Raw genomic sequence first — 20,274 nt, forward strand, 5'->3', positions numbered from 1 at the left:
CTTTCCTACTGCTAAAAAGAATTCCCATCGTAACAGCTGCAAATGGTGAATGGAGTCCCTCCTCAGCAACAATGAGAATACTAGTGAAAGCTTCCAAGCACAATAACTGTAGCCCCAGCTGAAAATTATCAAGAACTCTGTCTGGTGTATGGTCCCAGTTGTCACTGGCAGGTAGGCAGTGTAATGATCATACGGAAAATTTTCTGAAGTTGTCAACACAATCATCACGAATAGTAGACCAGGCAGCTGTCTGATAAATGCATGCTTTTTGCAACAAATGGAAAAGGGCGTAAAAAGTGAACCAACGCTTTATAATCATGGAAAAGGACAACCATTACTCACTGACAAATGTAAACTGCAAATGCAACTAACTATTCAGAATGAGATATGCTCAGGAGGGTACTGCACCAAGCCATGATGACACCTATCCACAAACTACTCACGCATACAAAAGTTTCTCCAGATGTTATGCTACGAGGTTTTTGACCATCAATGCCACAACACTGCACATCATCATCATCATCATCCATCATCATCATCATCATCATGTTACCTTTCCTTGGGTTCTTCGGAAAGCCTTTAAAAGAAAATGCAAGTCCAATGATCATGGAAGTCTGTCTCTTCTTTTAAAACAACTGGGTGTCCAGTGATGTCTCATTTCCGAATTCATCCGTTGCTGTCTAACAGGTCTTCAGCCCCTAGATCTGTTCGATACATATTGGTACAAGTCACTCTTCGTAACTATGATGTCTTGTTTTCAACTGTGCCAACTACAATGATCGAACAGTTGATATAATAAGTGTTACAACAGGACTGATGTAATTTTGGACACTGTACTAAACTGAATACGAACATAAAAAGCTTTTACAGAATTTAGTACTTCCATGTATTTCTACCATAGTAGCTGATCTGCACTGTATGCCAGACTTTGAAGCAATGAATTCTCTATTTACCTCCACCTCTCATACAGTAGTAACAATCAGCTTCCTTTGGTTCCCACCTCATGCAACAGCTCAACAGATATAAAACAGTTATGAAGCCTAGTGTAACATTGAATCACCAACAGGTATTATGCATATAATATGTACTTCACCCTCTGAATATTCGAATACTATTTGAAATAACAGGCAGTTTAAACTGATATGTCAATATGAGTATGGTACCAAAAAAACATTAAAAATCAAGGTTTTTAAATAAAATTTAAGGTTTTCCCCTGGTTTTCCTCCATTTCGAAAATTCTCGGCTTTTTCCAGGTTTTCAAGATTTCAAGGTTTTCTGGACATCCTGAATAAACTACACAGACATTCCTCTGTTACAGAAATAAATTTGCAAAACCTATTCCAGTGTTAAATATTATGAGAAAATACAACTTATTTTAATTTTAGGTAATTACTTAGATTTTTAAATGATTTTGGTGAAAATTTTTTGGCATAACACACAGGATGGATAAAAACAGCAAAAACTGACAGTGCTATAGTATGTAACATAAGCACCAGCATCCCAGTGGGTCTGCAAAACTAGCTGTTGCAAAGAGAATTGCAAAGGTCTGGTTATGGCTGCCACTCCAGTGTGGAATATTGTCCTAGATAGTAAAAATGACTTTGAAATTTAAATTTTTTGATTAAACTGCAATATAACGACTCACATTTCACCCATGGACTACCTTACTTTACAGAACATCGGGAAATGTGATTCCCTACATGTGTGATGCACAGGCGTAGTTTGCTGCTAATGTAAGATGACAACTAATGCACCAATAAAGTTCAAGATGGATAGGACTCTAAGGTCACCTAACCTCAATACTCTGGATGTTTGTCTGGGGTTATTTCAAAAGTGATATGTAAAGCACTCCCATTGATATGCTTGAATTACTGGAGCAGCTGAATTTTACAGTTTTGTTAAGCTACAAGAGTTGATTCACTACGTGATTGAGAGGTTTTATGGGACTAAATGTCAAGGTCATCTGTCCCACGTTTCAAAGTTACACACGGAAGAGTGGGGGGGGGGGGGGGGGGGTCTGCTATAAGTGGAAGGGAGTCAACTATAAAATGAGGAAATAAAAATACACGCAATAGAAGGTGTAGGAGAGTAGCCTAAATATAAAAACTGGGAGAAAAAGAGAGCAGTTTTTGCAGTGAGAGTGGTCATGGGTCCTAGACTGAGAAAACATGGAAGGGGTTGGGGGGGGGGGGGGGGAGGGGGCGGGCAAATCACGACCACCCTGCCCCTGTTCCAGGAGTAAAGTAAAACCTTATATCTAAAAATAAAAACCAGTTTCATAGACGAAGCTGAGAAACAGTTCAACCATCTGTGAATCATCTGCCAATATTAAATTTAAGGAATCTGGAAAACTATACAAACCAAACAAAGGACACATTCCACCAATATAAGGGATACTGTCAGTCTGGCTCCACAACCACACTGTGCGGGTGGTTCATTGAGCAAAAGGAAACAATGAGTGAGTGGTATGACCAATGTGTAGATGGCATCAGACAGTAGATTCCTTCTGAGCGGAAAAGAGAGTGCCAAACGGCAGTAGTCTCCTCCATTGTGCATAGTTTATTACTGAGAGCAGGAGTGCACCAGATGTCATTCCATTTTTGGGCAAAGAGAGATTTACTGTAGATCCACATACCGGCAACTGGAATCATGAAAGGGAAAGGGGGTAAATATCCACTCCTCTAGTTAAACAGGCAACCAGTTCATACCCTCAGATACCCACAACTTGGGACCCTGAAAAGAGACAACTGAGCAGGCAGCATGGCCAAGGACAGAGAGTGGGTCATGGATAGCAAGTGAGCACAGGATGATGTGAGTAGCACTGGTTGATTGCCTGCAGGCTGCTCATTGAGTCTGTACATATTAAAACACAGTGGAGGGAGGCCTGAGTAACAAAATGGCTAGCAGTTCCACTGTGAACACACTATATGATCCCAGCAATAAATGGTGTTCTCCCAAGGAGGTGTGTGGGAGGAAATACATGGGACTATTCCAGTGAGTGGAGGTAGAAATCCTGACAGGGGTAAGTGAAATGCATTCCAATAGATAATACAACCCTTAGGCAGTTAAATGGAAATAGCTGCTGAGCCATAACCAGACTAGCATAATCTAGTCTGGACAAGGCCAGAGCACGGTAAAGATGGAGCACGATCTGTACACCAAGATGTGTGGGCCAGGAGGCATACAGCATTAAGTTTCCAGATGCATATTAATCTTCAGGTGGCGAATATGGGCAACCATGTAAGCTTTTTATCAAAAATAAGGCCCAAGAAATGGGACTGTGCTACAACATCTAGGAGATGGTCACCTCAATAAAATTCTGGATCGGAGTGTACTGTGGGTCGACGAGAAAAATGCATAATCTGCGTTTTGAAAGGAGAAAACTGGAAGACGTGGGAGACAGCCCATTCAATGGTACCTTGGAGCTGGCACTCAGCAGATGCTACCATGTGGGAGCTGCACCAGATGCAAAAATCATTAACATACAACACTGATGTAACCAGAGGCCCAACAGACGTTACAAGCCCATAGATGGCTATGACGAAGAGTGTGACACTTAAAAAAGAATTCTGTCCAATACAATTCTCCTGAATCAGAGAGGCACTGAGTGAAGTGCCAACTTGAATCAGGAAGAGCAGGAAGGAGAAAAACTCACAGATAAAAATCTGAAGGGGACCGCAAAATTCCCAGTCATAGAGGGTAACTAGAACATAATGGCACCAAGCTGTGTCATATCCCTTATGTAGGTCAAAGAAGATCGTGACAAGGTGTTGGCGGGTAGTAAAAACCAGCTGGATGCTGCTTCCAGTCTGAGTAAATGATCAGTTGGAGATTGTCCTCTCCTCTCCAGAAGCCACACTGATACGGGGACGAAAGGCTCCGAGATTCGAGTACCCAACATAATCGGAAGCTAACCATCCTCTCAAGCAGTTTACAAAATACTTTTGTTCAGGCTAAGGGGTGGAAGCTGTCTAAAGACGTTGGATTCTTCCAGGCTTAAGGACGGGGATAACTATACTGTCTTGCCATTGCGAGGGGAAGGCACTCATGAGCCAAATTTGATTGAAGACTGAGTAAATACTGCCTCTGGTAACATCCAAGTGTTGGATCATCTGGCTGTGGTTGAAATCCAGGCCTGGGGCCATGTTATGTGAAGAGAGAAGCTACTGCCAGAACTCCCATTCACTGAAGGGTTCATTATAGGATTCAGCTTGGTGGGGGTTGAAACAGAGGGGGTCTGTTCAACTCTGCGTTTCTGCCGGAGAGAGGTAGTGGGATTGGATGGGGATGCCAATCCTGTTGCAAAGTGTGTCACGATATGTCCTGCAAAGACCAACAGATCAGTACACAGAACACCTTGGAGGATAAGACCATGGACAGTTGACTGTCACTGGCAGCCCAGAATGCTGCGGAGCTTGAACCAAACCTATGATGAAGAGACATACATCCCAGGGAGGAAACATAGCACTCCCAGAATTCCTTTTACCTGTGCTTAATAAGATAGTCCTAGCACAGAGACACTTAAAAGTGAGGAGATTGGTCAGTGAAGTGTGTTGTTTAAATCGCTGCAGTGACTGTTGGCGGCCCTGAACAGTGACTGCTACATCACTGATCCACCATGGTACCAGTCGAGGATGAGGGAGACCTGTCTGTGGATAGGGGGACAGCAGTGCCAGCAGCATGAAGAATAGTGGCAGACACACCCTGCATGACCGCATCAATGCGATTCGAAAGAGAGGTGTCTAAGTGCACAGCAGACGCATATAAAGGCAAATTGGCCCTGGGGAATGCCCTATGTGCGGGCCCCTCTGCCTGATGATGGCAGGGGAACAATAGAATCACCAGAAAGTGGTCACTGTCACTATGATCATCATGGGGTGACCAATGTACAGAAGCCACAAGGACCAGACAGGAGATCACGAGATTGATAGCAGTAAAGGTGTCATGAGCGGTACTGACTCATCGAGCAGACACAAATCTAAGTCAGTACTAAGTTGGTCAATTAGAAGACCCCCTACTCATTGAAGTGGCAGTTTGCCACAGCAGGTGGTGTGCGCTGAAGTTGCCCAGGAGGAGATATGGTTGGTTGGTTGTTTTTTTGGGGGTATAAAGAAACCAAACTACAGGGTCATCAGTTCCTTTTTCCTGACACAAAGAAGACTCAAGGAACAAAAACACCCAACATCACACCTAAAATGAAAAAGTATGGAACGAACAAAAAACGAGGAAAACATACCATACTAGGAAGAGCAGAAGGTATTAAAACCATAGAGCATATGATCTGGGCTGGCTGATCACAATGATAAAGAGCATGAGCCAGCCACTCTGCAACACATTAAAATGTCCACCCTGAAAAGACAAGGCGAGATGAACACATGTAGGGAAAAGACGACCACCAAGACAAACAAATGCAAAGCAAGTGCGACAGAGGTAAAATGGAGGGAGGGTGGTGACCTCAGAGAGAAGGCTAAATGCCTACTCTTAGATGGTATGATAAAAACGCCCCTCATGCATAAAACGTAAAACTAAATCTGCTGTTGAGGCATTGTCACCCAACATTGAAGATAGGGTGCTGGGAAGGTTAACAGTTTGCTGCAGAGCTGCTAAAAGTGGGCAGTCTAACAAGATGTGGACTGACACCAAGGTGGGCCCTCGCGACGGAGAAGGTAGCCATGTGTTAGCCACGTATAGCCAATGCAGAGCCAGCAGAGAACCATAGAGTCCCTGCGAAAGTCCCGTATGGAGGTCCACACATTCTTAGTCTCCTTAAGGGCATGCAGTTTGTTGTGTGTACTGAGATTATGCCATTCTGTCTCCCAAAGCTGAAAAACCTTGCAGCATAATAATGATCGCAGGTCAGTTACTACAGGGATGCCGAACTCCAGAAACGGTTTCCGTGTAGCCTGTTTGGCCATCCTGTCGACAAGTTCATTTCCTGGGATTCCGATGTGGGTTGGGGTCCACACAAACACCACGAAATGACTGGACCGTTCCAGGGAGTCCTGCCACTACCACAGGATGGCGGGGGTAGCACTGGTTAATAGCTTGTAGGCTGCTCAAGGACATAGTACCGAGAAGAAACGACTCACCAGGGCATGAGCGGATGCACTCAAGAGCACAAGAAATGGCCTCCAGCTCTGCAGTGAAAACACTGCAGCCATCTGGCAAGGAGTGCTGTTCAATATTTCCTCCATGAACATATGCAGAGCCAATGTCCATCAGCCACTGAGCTGTCAGTGTAAACCACTTCATGGTCCCAGTACAAGCCAAGAATCAACAGGGAATGACAGCGGAGAGCTGCAGGGTTAACTGAGTCCTTAGGGCCATGTGAAAGGTCCAGACGAAGCTTCAGCCTAGATGTACACCATGGAGGTGTACGTGAATGGACCTCAAGTATAGGTGGTAAAGTCAAGGACTCCAAACAGAAGAGATCGGACATGAACCGCAATCGTAAGCTCTGACCTCGGTCTTCGATGTGGGAGATGAACCGTCGTGCATGGGAAAAGGAGATGGTAGTTCGGATGCTCAGGAGAACTACGAATGTGTGCAACGTAACTGGTGAGCAGATGTGCGTGCCTTACCTTCAATATAGGGACTCCAGCCTCTACTACGACACTTGTCACCGAACTCCTGTTGCCAGCTGAATGCCACAGTGGTGCACTGGGTCAAGTAAACCCAATGCTGAGGGCACCACCAAAACATTAACCAGACTCCCATAGTCAAGTCGGGATTGAACAAGTGCTCTGTAGAGCTGCAGCAGTGTAGAGCAATCTGCACCCCAGTTGGTGTTGCTCACACAGCGGAGGGCATTGAGCTGCTGTGAGCACTTCCGTTTCAGCTGTCAAAGATGAGGAAGCCATGTGAAATGGGCATTGAAAACCAGTCCTAAGAATCGATATGTCTCCACTACAGTGAGAGGATCATCATTAAGGTACAGTTCTGGTTCCACATGAATGGTACAATGCCAACAGAAGTGCGTGACACACAACTTCGCGGCTGAAAACTGGAAGGCGTGGGCTAGGGACCACGACAGCGCATTGCGGATGGCTCCCTGTAGGTGCCGCTTGCTAACACCAGTACTGGAGGAGCAGTACGAAATGCAGAAGTTGTCTACATACAGAGAAGGTGAGACTGACAGCTTGACAGCTGCTGATAGACCATTAATGGCCACTAAAAGTAGAGATACACTCAATACAGATCCCTGCAGGACCCCACTCTCCTGGATATGGAGGGAACTATGAAAGGCACTAACTTGGACATGGAAAGTACAGGGCGATAGGATATTTTGGTTAAAAATCGGGAGCAGGCCCTGGAGCCCCCACTCATATAATATGGCAAGGATATGATGTTGCTAGGTCACATCTTAAACTTTTCATAAATCAAAAAAGACAGCAATCGGGTGTTGGCGTCTGGAAAAGGCTGTTCAGATGGCAGACTCAAGGGAAACTAGATGATCAAGGGTAGAGTGACCCTGGCAGAAACCTCCCTGGCATTGAGCCAGTAGGCCACATGACTCCAGGACCCAACAACTGCCGACTTACGATACATTTTAACAGCTTACAAAGAACGTTGGTGAGGCCGATAGCTATTGTCATTAAGCGGGTTTTTACCGGGTTTGAGCACTGGAATGATGGTGCTGTCCCGCCATTACAATGGAAAGACGCCATCACACCAGATCTGGTTGAAGATGAGGAGATGTCGCTTGTCATCGCACCAGATCTGGTTGAAGATGAGGAGATGTCGCTTGTAGTCTGACACAAGAGATATTCGATCATCTGACTGGATCCGATCTGGCCCAGCAGCTGTGTCGGGGCCATATGCTAGGATGCTGAGGAACTCCCACTGTGTAAATGGAGCATTATAGGGTTCACTGTGACGTTCAGTGAAGAGAGGGCTTTCCTTTCCATCCGCTGTTTGAGGGTGGGAAATGCTGGGGTATAATTCTCTGACACAGAAGCTCGAGCTTAGTGCTCGGCAATTGCGTTTGCAGTGGTAGATAACATGCCATTGATGTTAATGCCAGTAACACCTATTCGACTCTGGTACCCACAAACATGTCTTCATCCAGACTTGGGAAGGTGACATATGGCACCAAATGGTCAAGGCATACCTCTCCCAACACATATGTTTCCATTATTTTTTTTTAATAAGCTGACAAACGCAAGCACGGGGCCATTTAAAAGCTATTAGGTGCTCTGGGGAAGTGTGCCGCTTTTGTTGCTGTAGAGCCTGCCGACACACTTTAATGGCCTCAGCGATTTCCAGTTACCACCAAGACACAGTTTCACCGGGGCCACGCTAAAGAACAAGGGATTGTGTTTTCCGCCGCAGAAATGATCGTTCTAGTGGCCTGCTCAAATACCACATTGATGGTACCATGTGAGAGAGACAGCAGAGGTGAAAGCTTCCCAGTCTGCCTTGTTTAAAGCCCATCTTGGTAGACGTCCGGGGGGGTGACAGGAAGATGGGAAAGTGGTCACTACCCCAAGTCATCGTGGGCTCTCCAGTTAGCAGATGGGAGAAGTCCTGGGCTGCAGAGGGATAAATCAATGACCGAATAAGTGCTATGAGCCACACTGAAATGTGTGGGGGCACCTGTATTTAAGAGGCAGAGGCTGAGGCTGAGTTGAGACAGTAAACTTTCGACACCTCTAGCTCTGACAGTAAGCACAGTGTCACCCCACAAGGGGTTACGAGCATTAAAATCTCCCCAAGTTGGAAAGGTTTAGGGAGTTGTTGAATCAGTGCACCCAACATGTTCAGGGGTATTGCGCCATCTGGAGGAAGATATACGTTGCCGACAGTTATTTACTGCGTCGTCCTTATCCTGACAGCCACAGCTTCAAGAGAGGTTTGAAGGGGCACAGTTTCACTAAATACCGAGTTCAGGACATAGACACAAACTTCATCTGACACACTATTATTAATAGTCGCTACGTTCTTGTAATATCCCCTATAGCCGCGAAGGGCAGGGGTTCGTATTGCTGGGAACAACGTTTCCTGAAGGACAATGCAGAAAGCAGGTGTAAAGCTTAACAGTTGCTGTAGCTCAGCCAGGTGGTGGAAAGAACTGCCACGATTCATTGGAGGATGACATTGTGAGGCTGGGAAGGCATGAAGCATGCAAGGAGACAGATTACACCTCAGGGTCACCTGCTGCCACCGATTGAGTATTTGTATCCATTCCTACTGTGCTCTCCAGTAGATAGATGAGAAATAGAGATGGGCAAACTCGTTCATTCTTGGGAACTAGTTCACTGCTGATCATTCTTTTTTGGGAACCGTTCATTTTTACTCGTTCACCATTCATTTGTGCTTGGTATATGGTTCTTATGAAAAACTGAAAACTAGTAGTGTAGGTGACTGAAGGATGGAGGGCACCAAGAGCGGGCACTTGCCTCCCCCCTGGAGTATAGAGTTTTTATTCATTACAGAATTCTTGCACACTTTTAGAAGTAATTTCTGTGATTCTGCAGAACCTCTCGTTTAGCCAACTGTAGCATTGTGTGGCTGATCGCAGGGAAATAATATAGGGTGGCGCATGGAAAACCGGCCCCAAGTAAAGAGTGCTCGCCAATTACGGACAATGTGTTGCCCGTTACGAGCAGATACAACAAACAGACAAACATGTAACAATTAGGCAGTGAAGAAATAACAAGCTAATGCAAGCAACAATTGCAAAACTGTGAAACAATCTTGTAAACCTGTTGGGACTGTTTCCCAACTTAATAGACCACAAGTGTCTTGTATAAAATTCGTTTCCACTTCCACTACATAGCTATGCTACGTTGTAAACAAGCATCGTTTACACCAGATATATACTTCAGGTTGTCTCCGAGTTCGTAGGCGAAGTAGAGACTTCATGGAAGCATAAAATAAAATGTGGTTTTCTCATCACACTTGCATCACATGCTTAATAAAAATTAGGTTTTTATGTTGCATTATTAAAGTTAATGCAGCAATAACAATAATAATAATAATAACAATAATAATAATAATAATAATAATAATAATAATAATAATAATTAAGTTCGCAGTGATAAAGTTTTTGGTTTGCAAGCTCCTTCCTTTGAGATAATAAGTAAATACGATTTTATGGCAATCTCTGTCTTTTCTAATGGAGAGGCACCGCTTTTCCTACTGAGCCAAAATGACCCACAACCCACTTTTTTTTTTTAACTACAAAGAAACCAAACTAGCAGATAATGCAAATTGGAAACAACCGAACATAAAAATAATAAGAGCCTTCCTAAATGTAATGTTTTGTATATGAAAGATACACGAAAATCATTTTATATGAATTTTCTTACACTAAAAATTAAGCAAATTATTGAAAGTTAGTTGCTAAATCAAGATGATGAAACCAAAAAAATATATGAACAACAAAAAAACTTGCCTTGTTATAAGTATGTCTTCTGCTGTTCATCGATATAATGAAGTGAGCTGATAGGCACTTTTTTTACCTGAAAAGATGTACCTATTACATACAACTTAATTTTTATGTAATTTACGTAACTATAAAATACTTTTTGATTACCAGTCGTGGTCACTGAATAGCCAGAGCCAAGTGCAAGAACAGTTTGAAACACATGTAAAATGGGCGAGCGCAGTGAACGAAATGAACAACTGGATACTGAACTAACTGCAGTCATGGACTGTGCGGCTGGTCCTGGCAGAGGTTCGAGTCCTCCCTCGGGCATGTGTGTGTGTGTGTGTGTGTGTGTGTGTGTGTGTGTGTGTGTGTGTGTGTGTGTGTGTGTGTCCTTAGGATAATTTAGGTTAAGTAGTGTGTAAACTTAAGGACTGCTGATCTAAGTCGGCAGTGGAACTGAGACAGGTGGTCATGCGAAGAACGACGAGTGCGGCCGAGGGAGACCGAGACTGAGACATGCACGCGACCGAGGCTGGAACGAGAACTGCCGAAGTGACCGCCACGACCGAAGTGAACTAGTGAACTATGAACCGATCGTTCCTCGTACTCGGGAACAATAAGTAGACCACCGCGGCCTAAGTGAACTATGAACCGATCGTTCCTTGGAATTCGTACCTCGGTCCTTTCGTTCATCTTGGTGAACCGTTCCCTTGCACCCACTTGTTCGCGAACTACCCATCTCTAATGGGAAAAGGCCAGGACTGCAAACACAGATCAATGGCCGAATACATGTAATGTGCTGCACTGAAATGTGTGGGGGCATCTGTATTTAAGAGGCAGAGATCAAATTGTGACAGTAAATTTACTACCTCAGCCAATAAGCATGACGCCACCCCGCAAGGGGTTATGCGTGTTAAATCTCCCAAAAGTAGGAAAGGTTTAGTCAGTTGAATAATCAGTTCAGCGAATACATTCAGGGGTACTGCACCATCTGGAGGAAAATATACACTGCAGACTTATTTCCTGCGTCATCCTTATACTGACAGCCACAGGTTCAAGACGGGTTTGAAGGGGCACAGGTTCACTACTTATTGAGTTCAGGAAATAGACAAACTCCACCTGACACTATTATAGTCGCTACTGTTCCTGTAATATCCCTTACTGCTGGGCACTAGATTTCCTGGAGGGCAATGCAGAAAGCAGGTGCAAAGCTTAACTGTTCTCATAGCTCATCCAGGTGGTGGAAAAAACCACTGCAATTCCACTGGAGGATTACCGTATTTACTCGAATCTAAGCCGCACCTGAAAAATGAGACTCGAAATAAAGGAAAAAAAAATTCCCGAATCTAAGCCGCACCTGAAATTTGCGACTCGAAATTCAAGGGGAGAGAAAAGTTTTAGGCCGTACCTCCAAATCGAAAAAAAGTTGGTCCATTGTAATATGAGACACAATTTACGTCGAATGAATAACGATACAGCGACAGTAGTTTGGTTCGAGTTGTAAGCTTAGCAGTTAAGCTTTACCAGGTAGCCATTGCTATGCGTCAGGCGCTCAGTCCGTATTTATGCGAGTACCATTCCTTTTTCACGTGCTCTGTCTGGTTTGAATCGATTGCTTATTTTGCTTTGATCTGATAAGTGCCGATTTCTTTGTTATAGGTGTTCACGTCATCCTAAGCTGAAAATGCATTACTGTACTGTCATGCATTGTTTGTCGCATTCTGACAGTGCGTGTTTACGGCCTGTCGCCGCTCGCGGCACGGCTTGCTTTTGTGCGCGCTACCGCCACTTACAATTAAAAAAATAAAATAAATAAAAGAGAGAGAGGGGAATCGTCTCATTAGCGAAACAATGGCAAGAGACTGCTATTTGTTGTTACTTACACTGCTGCTTTCTTTGATAATGATCAACAAGAACCAAATAATAGACTGCGTATTTCAGAATATGTTCTGAACGAGAGTTTGGCGAAAATTTTTCTCCATTTGAAAATCTTTGCGGCCGCTTCTGTAGTACATCAAATTCTGCACAGAAATTAGAGTCATCTTAGATTTAAAAATCTGGTCAGTTGCCATACTTCATTTCTGACTGTATCACATTAGGCATAAGAATAATACGAATATAAACATGACACGATACGTATATTCTTCCGCGTTTGCTGTTGTCTCAGTCTAGTTTCGTAGTTTATTAGGCAGGATTTAAATGAGATAGCAGCAAACGCGAAAGAATACATGGCAAAATGTTTATATTCGATTATTCTTATGGTGAAGAGAATACTGCATGTGATTCACATTCCATCAGGTTCCTATTAGCAACCAACTCTTCTCACTGGTAGGAAAAAATTCAGAACGTAGAGTTGGCCATATTGACAAACATCCTAAACAGTCTTGCCAGTCGGATTTTCGTAGTACATTGAAATTCTGCTACATTCGAAGATGAACAATACGGAATTTGTATTTACTTCGTTGGATAATGTATGAAAATGCAGTGGTCGAAACTCGGGGCGGAGAAAAAAATAGCTCGTCTTCCACCTTTTTTTTTTAATTTATTTACTGACGCAGAGGTTTTGGTGAAAGTATTTATCTTTGTGCCTACAAAGCATACCTGTGTAGCGCTACATATATTCGACAGCAGAAGTTATAGTTTTAGCGGCACCTACCAACATTTTTCAGAACTTCCGCTTGCTTTGCACTCGATTCTAAGCCGCAGGCGGTTTTTTGGATTACAAAAATCGGAAAAAAAGTGCGGCTTAGATTCGAGTAAATACGGTACGTGATCATGAGACTGGCAAGTCACGAGACACTCAATGAGGCAGTCTACACCTCAGGGCCACCTGATGAATACCTGTGCAATCTACATCCATTGTGTTTGAGGGCCCAGCAGGATCTAGGTCCTTAGCAGATGCCAGAATCTCAACCTCATTCTCAGACACAGAGCTTGTAGGTAGTGTTGTTGTTGTTGTTGTTGTTAATGCAGTGCCTTGGTTCTTGAGGGGTCTTTTTCTTTTTAAGTTTCTCTTGCTGTTCCTAAGGTTCGCCTGGCTGGGAGGGCTTCACTGATTCTGGTTGGTTGGTTGAGGTTTAAGGGACCAAACAGCAAGGTCATCAGTCCCTTGTTTCAAATATGCTCCATTCCGCTAATGGGACATCTCAGGAAACTCAGGACAATAAAACGGAAAAAGGGAAAAACTCAAAAGGGCAGTCATGTTATTGGTAAAAAACAAAATAAGGGAAGTCGGCAAGACAACGAACCCAACGCTATGCTGAAGCAGCATAGGCAAGACCACCTGTGACTTAAAAGGTGCAACCGCTAGAATGTGGAAGTACGTATGGGAAAAGGAGACTAACCAAGCCTTAAAAAAAGGGTAAAAACAGATTAAAAGGGGAAGAAAAGAGGATTTCGGTCAGGGAGGTGAATCGGGAATCTCCGAACACTGCTTACAGTGGGAGACACCCAAACACTCACCGCCCTGCCCAAATAGCAGAGAGAGATTAAAAACCTTAAAACTGAGAATAAAAACCACTTTCCCGGAGGAAACCGAGAACCAGAGAGACCATCCGGGAATCGTCAGCCAACATCAAAGGTAAAGTGCGGGGGAGTCTGTACTTAGCACGCAGAGCCAAAAGAAAGGGGCATTCAACCAAAATGTGGGCTACCGACTAGAAGACTCCACAACCACAAAGTGGGGGTGGCTCATCACGCAAAAGAAAACCATGGGTCAGCCTGGTATGGCCAATGCGGAGACGACACAGTGTGGTCGAGTCCTTTCGGGAGAGGCGAAAGGAAGAACGCCACGGGCCTGCTGTCACCTTAATCGCACGAAGTTTATTAGACAGGGGAGTAGCCTCCCAAGAATTGGCCCATGACTGTGCGAAGTGGGATTTGATGTGAAGCTGTAAATCTGCTGCAGGAGGGGTTACAGAAAACTGGGGGTAAGTGACTGCTCCCCCAGCCAAACGATCAGCGAGCTCATTACCCGGGATACCCACAGGGCCAGGGACCCAAAGGAAGTCAATGGAACAAGCAGCACAGTGAATATCAGCGAGATGGTCATGGATGGCAGAGACCAAGGGATGGCGCAAAAAACACCGGTCAATAGCAAGAAGGCCACTCATCGAGTCCATACATAACAAAACGCTGTTGTGTTGGGACTGTTTAATAAAGGTAAGGGCCTGGGAAATTGCCATGAATTCTGCAGTAAACACCCCACATGTAGGTGGCAGCAGATGATTTTCCGTTCCGACAGAGGACGTGAAGGCATACCCCACATGAGCAGCAGATTTAGAGCCATCAGTGTAAAAAACAACAGCATCCCGAAACTCCCACAAAATTCGGCGGAAAAAGGAACGGAACACCACCGGGTGGATGGAATCTTTTGGACCTCGGCGGAGATCCATCCGAATTCGAGGCCAAGGAACTAACCAAGGGGGGTGGAGGGGAGGGAGCGAGGAAGGCAGGACAAAGAAGGAAGCTGAAAATCGTGGCAAAGAGACGCAAGGCGGAGCCCAACCGGTAAACCCGCCCGAGGGCAGGAGTCGGGTGGACGACGTCCATGGCCTGGGAACAGGATAGAATAGGAAGGATGAGTGGGAGAGGAACGGATAGTGAGTGCATAAGACACCAGAAGCTGGGACCGCCGAACAGTTGGGGGGGGGGGGGGGGGGGGGGGATCCCAGCTTCAACCAGGAGACTATCAACAGGGCTAGTAGGAAAGGCACCGGTGGCCAAACGGATACCACGATGGTGGACTGGATCCAGCACATGCAGTGAGGAAGGAGCAGCTGAACCATAAACTTGACAACCATAGTCCAAGCGAGACAGAACTAGAGCACGATAAAGACGGAGAAGGAGGGAACGGTCCGCACCCCAAGAGGAGTGGGCAAGGAAGCGAAGGACATCGAGTTTACGGAAACATCCTACCTTCAGATGTCTGATATGGGGCAGCCAAGTGAGCTTGTTGTCAAAAAGAAGACCCAGGAAACGAAATTGTGGGACCACAGGCAATCGGTGGGCATCGAGATAGAGCTCTGGATCAGGGTGGATCGTAGTACGGCGACAGAAGTGGACCACCCGCGATTTTAGAGGAGAGAATTGGAACCCATGGGAGAGGGTCCATGCAGAGGCACGCCGTATAGCTCCCTGGAGCTGCCGCTCTGCAGATGCCATCGAAGAGGAACTAACCCAAATGCAGAAATCATCCACATACAGGGCAGGGCGACCAAAGGACCGCCAGAGGCCACAAGTCCATTGATAGCAATGAGGAAAAGAAGGACACTCAAGACAGGACCCTGTGGGATGGCCGTCTCCTGGGTCCGTGGAGAACTAAAAACAGTACCAACTCGCACTCTGAATGACCGATGGAACAGGAACTGGCGGATAAAAATCTGGAGTGGGCCCCGAAGACCCCACTGATGAAGGGTAAGCAAGATGTGATGGCGCCAGGCCGTGTCATAGGCCTTGCGAAGGTCAAAAAACACTGCAACCAAATGGCGGCGCTGGGAAAAAGCCTGCCGAACTGCGGATTCCAAACGAAGTAAATGATCGATTGGAGACCGTCCCTCTCGAAATCCACACTGGTAAGGGGACAATAGATCCCGAGATTCGAGGATCCAATTGAGCCGACGGGCTACCACCCGTTCTAGTAACTTACAAACAACATTGGTCAAACTAATTGGCCGATAGCTGTCAACAGACAGGGGGTTCTTACCAGGCTTAAGGACAGGAACCACGATGCTATCCCTCCACTGAGAAGGGAAGTCACCCTGGAGCCAGATACGGTTAAACAACTGAAGAAGATGCCGTTGTGGAGCACCGAGATGTTGAAGCAGTTGGTTATGAATGGAATCTGGGCCGGGGGCTGTATCACGAGAAGAAGAAAGTGCAGAAAGAAATTCCCATTCAGTAAAAGGTTCGTTGTAAGATTCTGACTCACAAGGGGTAAAACATAAGGTGGAAGCTTCAGCCCACTGTTTCAGGTGAAGGAAAGCAGCTGGATAGGAGGCTGATGCTGAGGCCACTGCAAAATGGGTCGCAAGATGTTCTGGAAGAACTAATGGGTCCGCACAAAGGCCACCTGGGAGGTGAAGACCTGGGAGGGTGGACCGTCGATGGCAACCTTGGAGAGAGCGAAGTGTAGCCCATACCAGTGACAGAGGGACAGTAGAACGAAGGGAAGAAACGAATCGTTCCCAACATATCCGCTTGCTCTGTTTGATAAAATAACAGGCTTTAGTGCGGAGGTGTTTAAAGGTAGTAAGGCTGGCTACGGATGGGTGCCTCTTAAAGTGTTGCAAAGCTCGACGGCGATCACGGATGGCGATGGCGATGGCAATGGCAATGGCCGTACTCCACCATGGGACTTGCCAGCGACGAAATGGTCCAGATGAGTGCGGGACAGCAAGGTTAGCAGCACGAACAATCGCGTCAGACGTCATCAATACAACCCGACAAAGAGGGAGAAAACACGACCTGTGCAGTGTATAGAGGCCAATCGGCACGTTGGAAAGACCAACGAGGTAACCGGTCCATCGGGGAGGGAGCGAGATAATCAACAGGAAATGGTCGGCAATAAACTGGTCTATGAGAAGAACTTGTCTGGCTGGAAAGGCACTGCCCCACAAGGGATGATGAGCATTAAAATCCCCAAGGAGAAGGAAGGGAGGAGGAAGTTGCTGAAGAAGGGCAGTTAAGACAGCAGGTGTAAGAGTCCTGTCAGGAGGGAGATAAAGATTGCAAACTGTGACCGCAGAGTCTAGGTGGACCCTAACAGCAACTGCTTCCAATGAAGTTTGAAGAGGAATCCACGTGCTAGCAATGTCTGTACGGACCAACGTACAAACACCACCAGAAGACCGCAGGGGACCGACCCGATTTCGACAGAAAACACGGAACCCACGGAGGGTCGGTGAGTGAGAATCAGTAAAATGAGATTCCTGGAGAACCACACAAGCTGCAGAGTAAAACGAAAGAAGGGATTTCAATTCCGGAAGGTGACGATAGTATCCATTACAATTCCATAGCAGAACCACAGAACGATGAGTTAAATGGGGGCTGAACATGCTAAAGCCAGTCCTACTGCCGGATCCCCACCCGTCACCGATAAGGAGGGGGCGACATCCATGAACGACAGGTCAGAATCCGGTGGTGAAGTCGGGGAAGGGACCTCTGGTGACACCAGAGGCTCTTTGTCCCGGGACTTGAGTTTCTTCTTCTTTTCAGGCTGAGATCGAGGAGGGCTGTGTGGCATAAAGGAGCCAGCTGCAGCTAGATCAGGAACAGAAAAAGACCGGGTGACCTGGGGGCCGACAGACGGCAGCTCTCGCGGTCGTCGCGCGGCAGCAGACCTTTGGCCTGGAAGGTGCCGGGAAGGGGCATCCTGGGAGAGGCGCCCTTGACCGGCAGACGCCGAATGAGTGGGACACTTCTCCGGCTGGGGAGGGGGAGCAGCGCCCAGAGGGGAAGGTGTGGGAGCTGCAGGGGAGGGGGGGGGGGAGGAGAGGGGTCCGGGATGGGGGTAAGGAAGGGGGAGGAAGGGGTGAAGATGTAACCAAGGCGTAACTAGATGTCATGGACACAGGGTGAAGACGTGTATATTTCTTACGGGCCTCTGTGTAGGTTAATTGATCGAGGGACTTCTGTATCTTCTTTTCCTTCTTATATACTGGGCAATCTGGTGAACGTGGAGAATGACTACCATGACAATTTACACACACAGGAGGGGGAACACAGGGACTCCCCTCATGGAGTGGACGTCCACAGTCACCACAGAGAGGGGCCTGTGAACAGCGGGAAGACGTGTCCAAAACGCAAGCACTTAAAAACACCTCATAGGAGGTGGGATGTACGGCTTCACATCACATCGATAAACCATAATCTTAACTTTCTCAGGGAGGGTATCCCCTTCAAAGGCCAGGATAAAGGCACCCGTATCAATGCGATTGTCTTTAGGACCCTTCTGGACACGCCGAACAAAGTGAAAACCCCGCCGTCCGAGATTGTCCCGAAGTTCCTCATCAGTTTGAAGGATGAGGTCCCTGTGAAAAATCACACCTTGCACCATATTTAGACTGGTGGGCGGTAATGGACACAGGAATTGTGCCAAAATGGGTACAGGCACGAAGGGCTGCAGATTGGGCAGCTGAAGCAGTTTTTATCAGCAACGAACCCGACCACATCTTGCTCAGGGAGTCCACTTCGCCAAACTTGTCTTCAATGTGTTCCACAAAGAATAACGGTTTGGTATTGGTGAAAGTATCTCCATCAGTCCTGGTGCAAACTAGATAACGGGGGAAAGGTTTCGCCCCGAGCCGACGGGCCTGACCCTCCTCCCAGGGGGTAGCCATGGAAGGGAAGGCCGAAGGGGCAAGAGAAGAAGCACTTGAAGAGTCAGTTCCACGCAGAGAGACGGCCGCAGAAGAACGGCCAGAGTTCTGGACCCGTATGCGTTTCATCTGCATAGCGTCCGCCCTGATACCACCCACTCCGATCAGGGGCTCTCCTCACGGGCGCCACCCAGCCACAGCAAGGGCCGTCTGGCACGGCGGCCATTGCCGGGAGTTCCAATGCTCCAAGATGACGAGCAACCACTCCAAGGCATGCATGAGGTGGTCACAGCTCAGGTATAAGAAGTGTGATCCTGTGTGTTCAGGGGGCTCAACCAAAAGGGTACATAGCGACCCCACCACACGGGCTGGCTACCGTGCTGACTATGAAACCTAGCATCAGACAACGACGTGAAAGAAAAGGTGGAATGTACTACGAGGGCGCACGTCAGGAGACACTAGGTAAGGTGCTCTTCCCCAAATGGCTCACACTACGGAGGAGAAATTTTGTAATGGAGGTCAAACCCCAGAGGGGGACCAAGGAATGCCAAAAGGAGGAGATGATTACACAACAAAGCCGGATTGTAAAACCAACAGAACCAGGAGGATAGCGGAGGCCAACATAAGCAAGGACACCAAGAGAGGGATAGGAGAGGGCGACGGGAAAGGAGCAAGGAGGGGAAAGGAGGGGAAGGGGAAGGAAATGCAGCCCTGGAGAGAAAGAAGGCTGCAATAGCTCGGGGCCCCGTGCTCGCCACGCACGTATTCACAAAAGAGTTGTGGACCCCCTGGGGGGGGGGGGGGGGGGGGGGGGTTCACTGATTCTGTCTCAGGGACTGAGAAGGACCGTGAAGCCCTATGACCAGCTACCTGTGGTTGCTTCAGCCACTGGCAGGTGTCAGCTTTGAAACTGGTAGGAACCTGGGAAGGGAGTGACCTAAGGGATCCCTTCCTGGCAAGAGGAGCCGAAGAAGACTTACACTTCTCTGGCTGAGAAGCCACCCAGCCGCAGTAAAGGCCACCTTGCAGGATGGCCATTGCAGGGAGTCCCGATGCCCCAGGGTGATGGGCATCTCCTCCTTGACAAACATGGGTAGTTAATGAAGCAGGCATCAGCAGAGCGATCCCTGTGGGGTTAGGGGGCTAAAACCAACAGGGTACATGGCAGCCCCACCACAACAGATTGGCTACAGTGCTGGATATCAGGTGCAAACGTGCTAAGAAGTACATTATCATCGACAGCACAGAAAATGATATTGCACTGAGGATGGAGGAAAATGCACCCTGGAGCGTGACCTCGCCCAACAGCCGGAGAATGAGCTTAAGGGCAGATCCACGTTGACGAAGGATGCAAGAGATCTCAGCACATGATGGACACTATGCACCATGTAAGGCACCCTTACCCAATTGGCTTGCTCTTCGGGAAAATTTTGAAAAATGGAGGTCAAACCCTACAGGGGACCATCACATAAAGGCTGAAACATGTGAGACTCCTTTTAGTCGCCTCTTACAACAGGAAGGAATACCTCGGGCCTATTCTAACCCCCAAATCCGCAGGTGGGAATTCACAAAGGGCTCTGGTGC

General features: G+C 46.8%; 1 protein-coding gene across 1 annotated transcript in view; it reads right to left on the reverse strand.

Moving 5' to 3' along the window:
• The window catches only part of LOC124711607 (poly [ADP-ribose] polymerase), a 125,429-nt gene that overhangs the window by 86,376 nt on the left and 18,779 nt on the right, over positions 1-20,274 (reverse strand).

The sequence above is a fragment of the Schistocerca piceifrons genome, chromosome 8, assembly GCF_021461385.2.
Source record: "Schistocerca piceifrons isolate TAMUIC-IGC-003096 chromosome 8, iqSchPice1.1, whole genome shotgun sequence".
NCBI lineage: Eukaryota > Metazoa > Arthropoda > Insecta > Orthoptera > Acrididae > Schistocerca > Schistocerca piceifrons.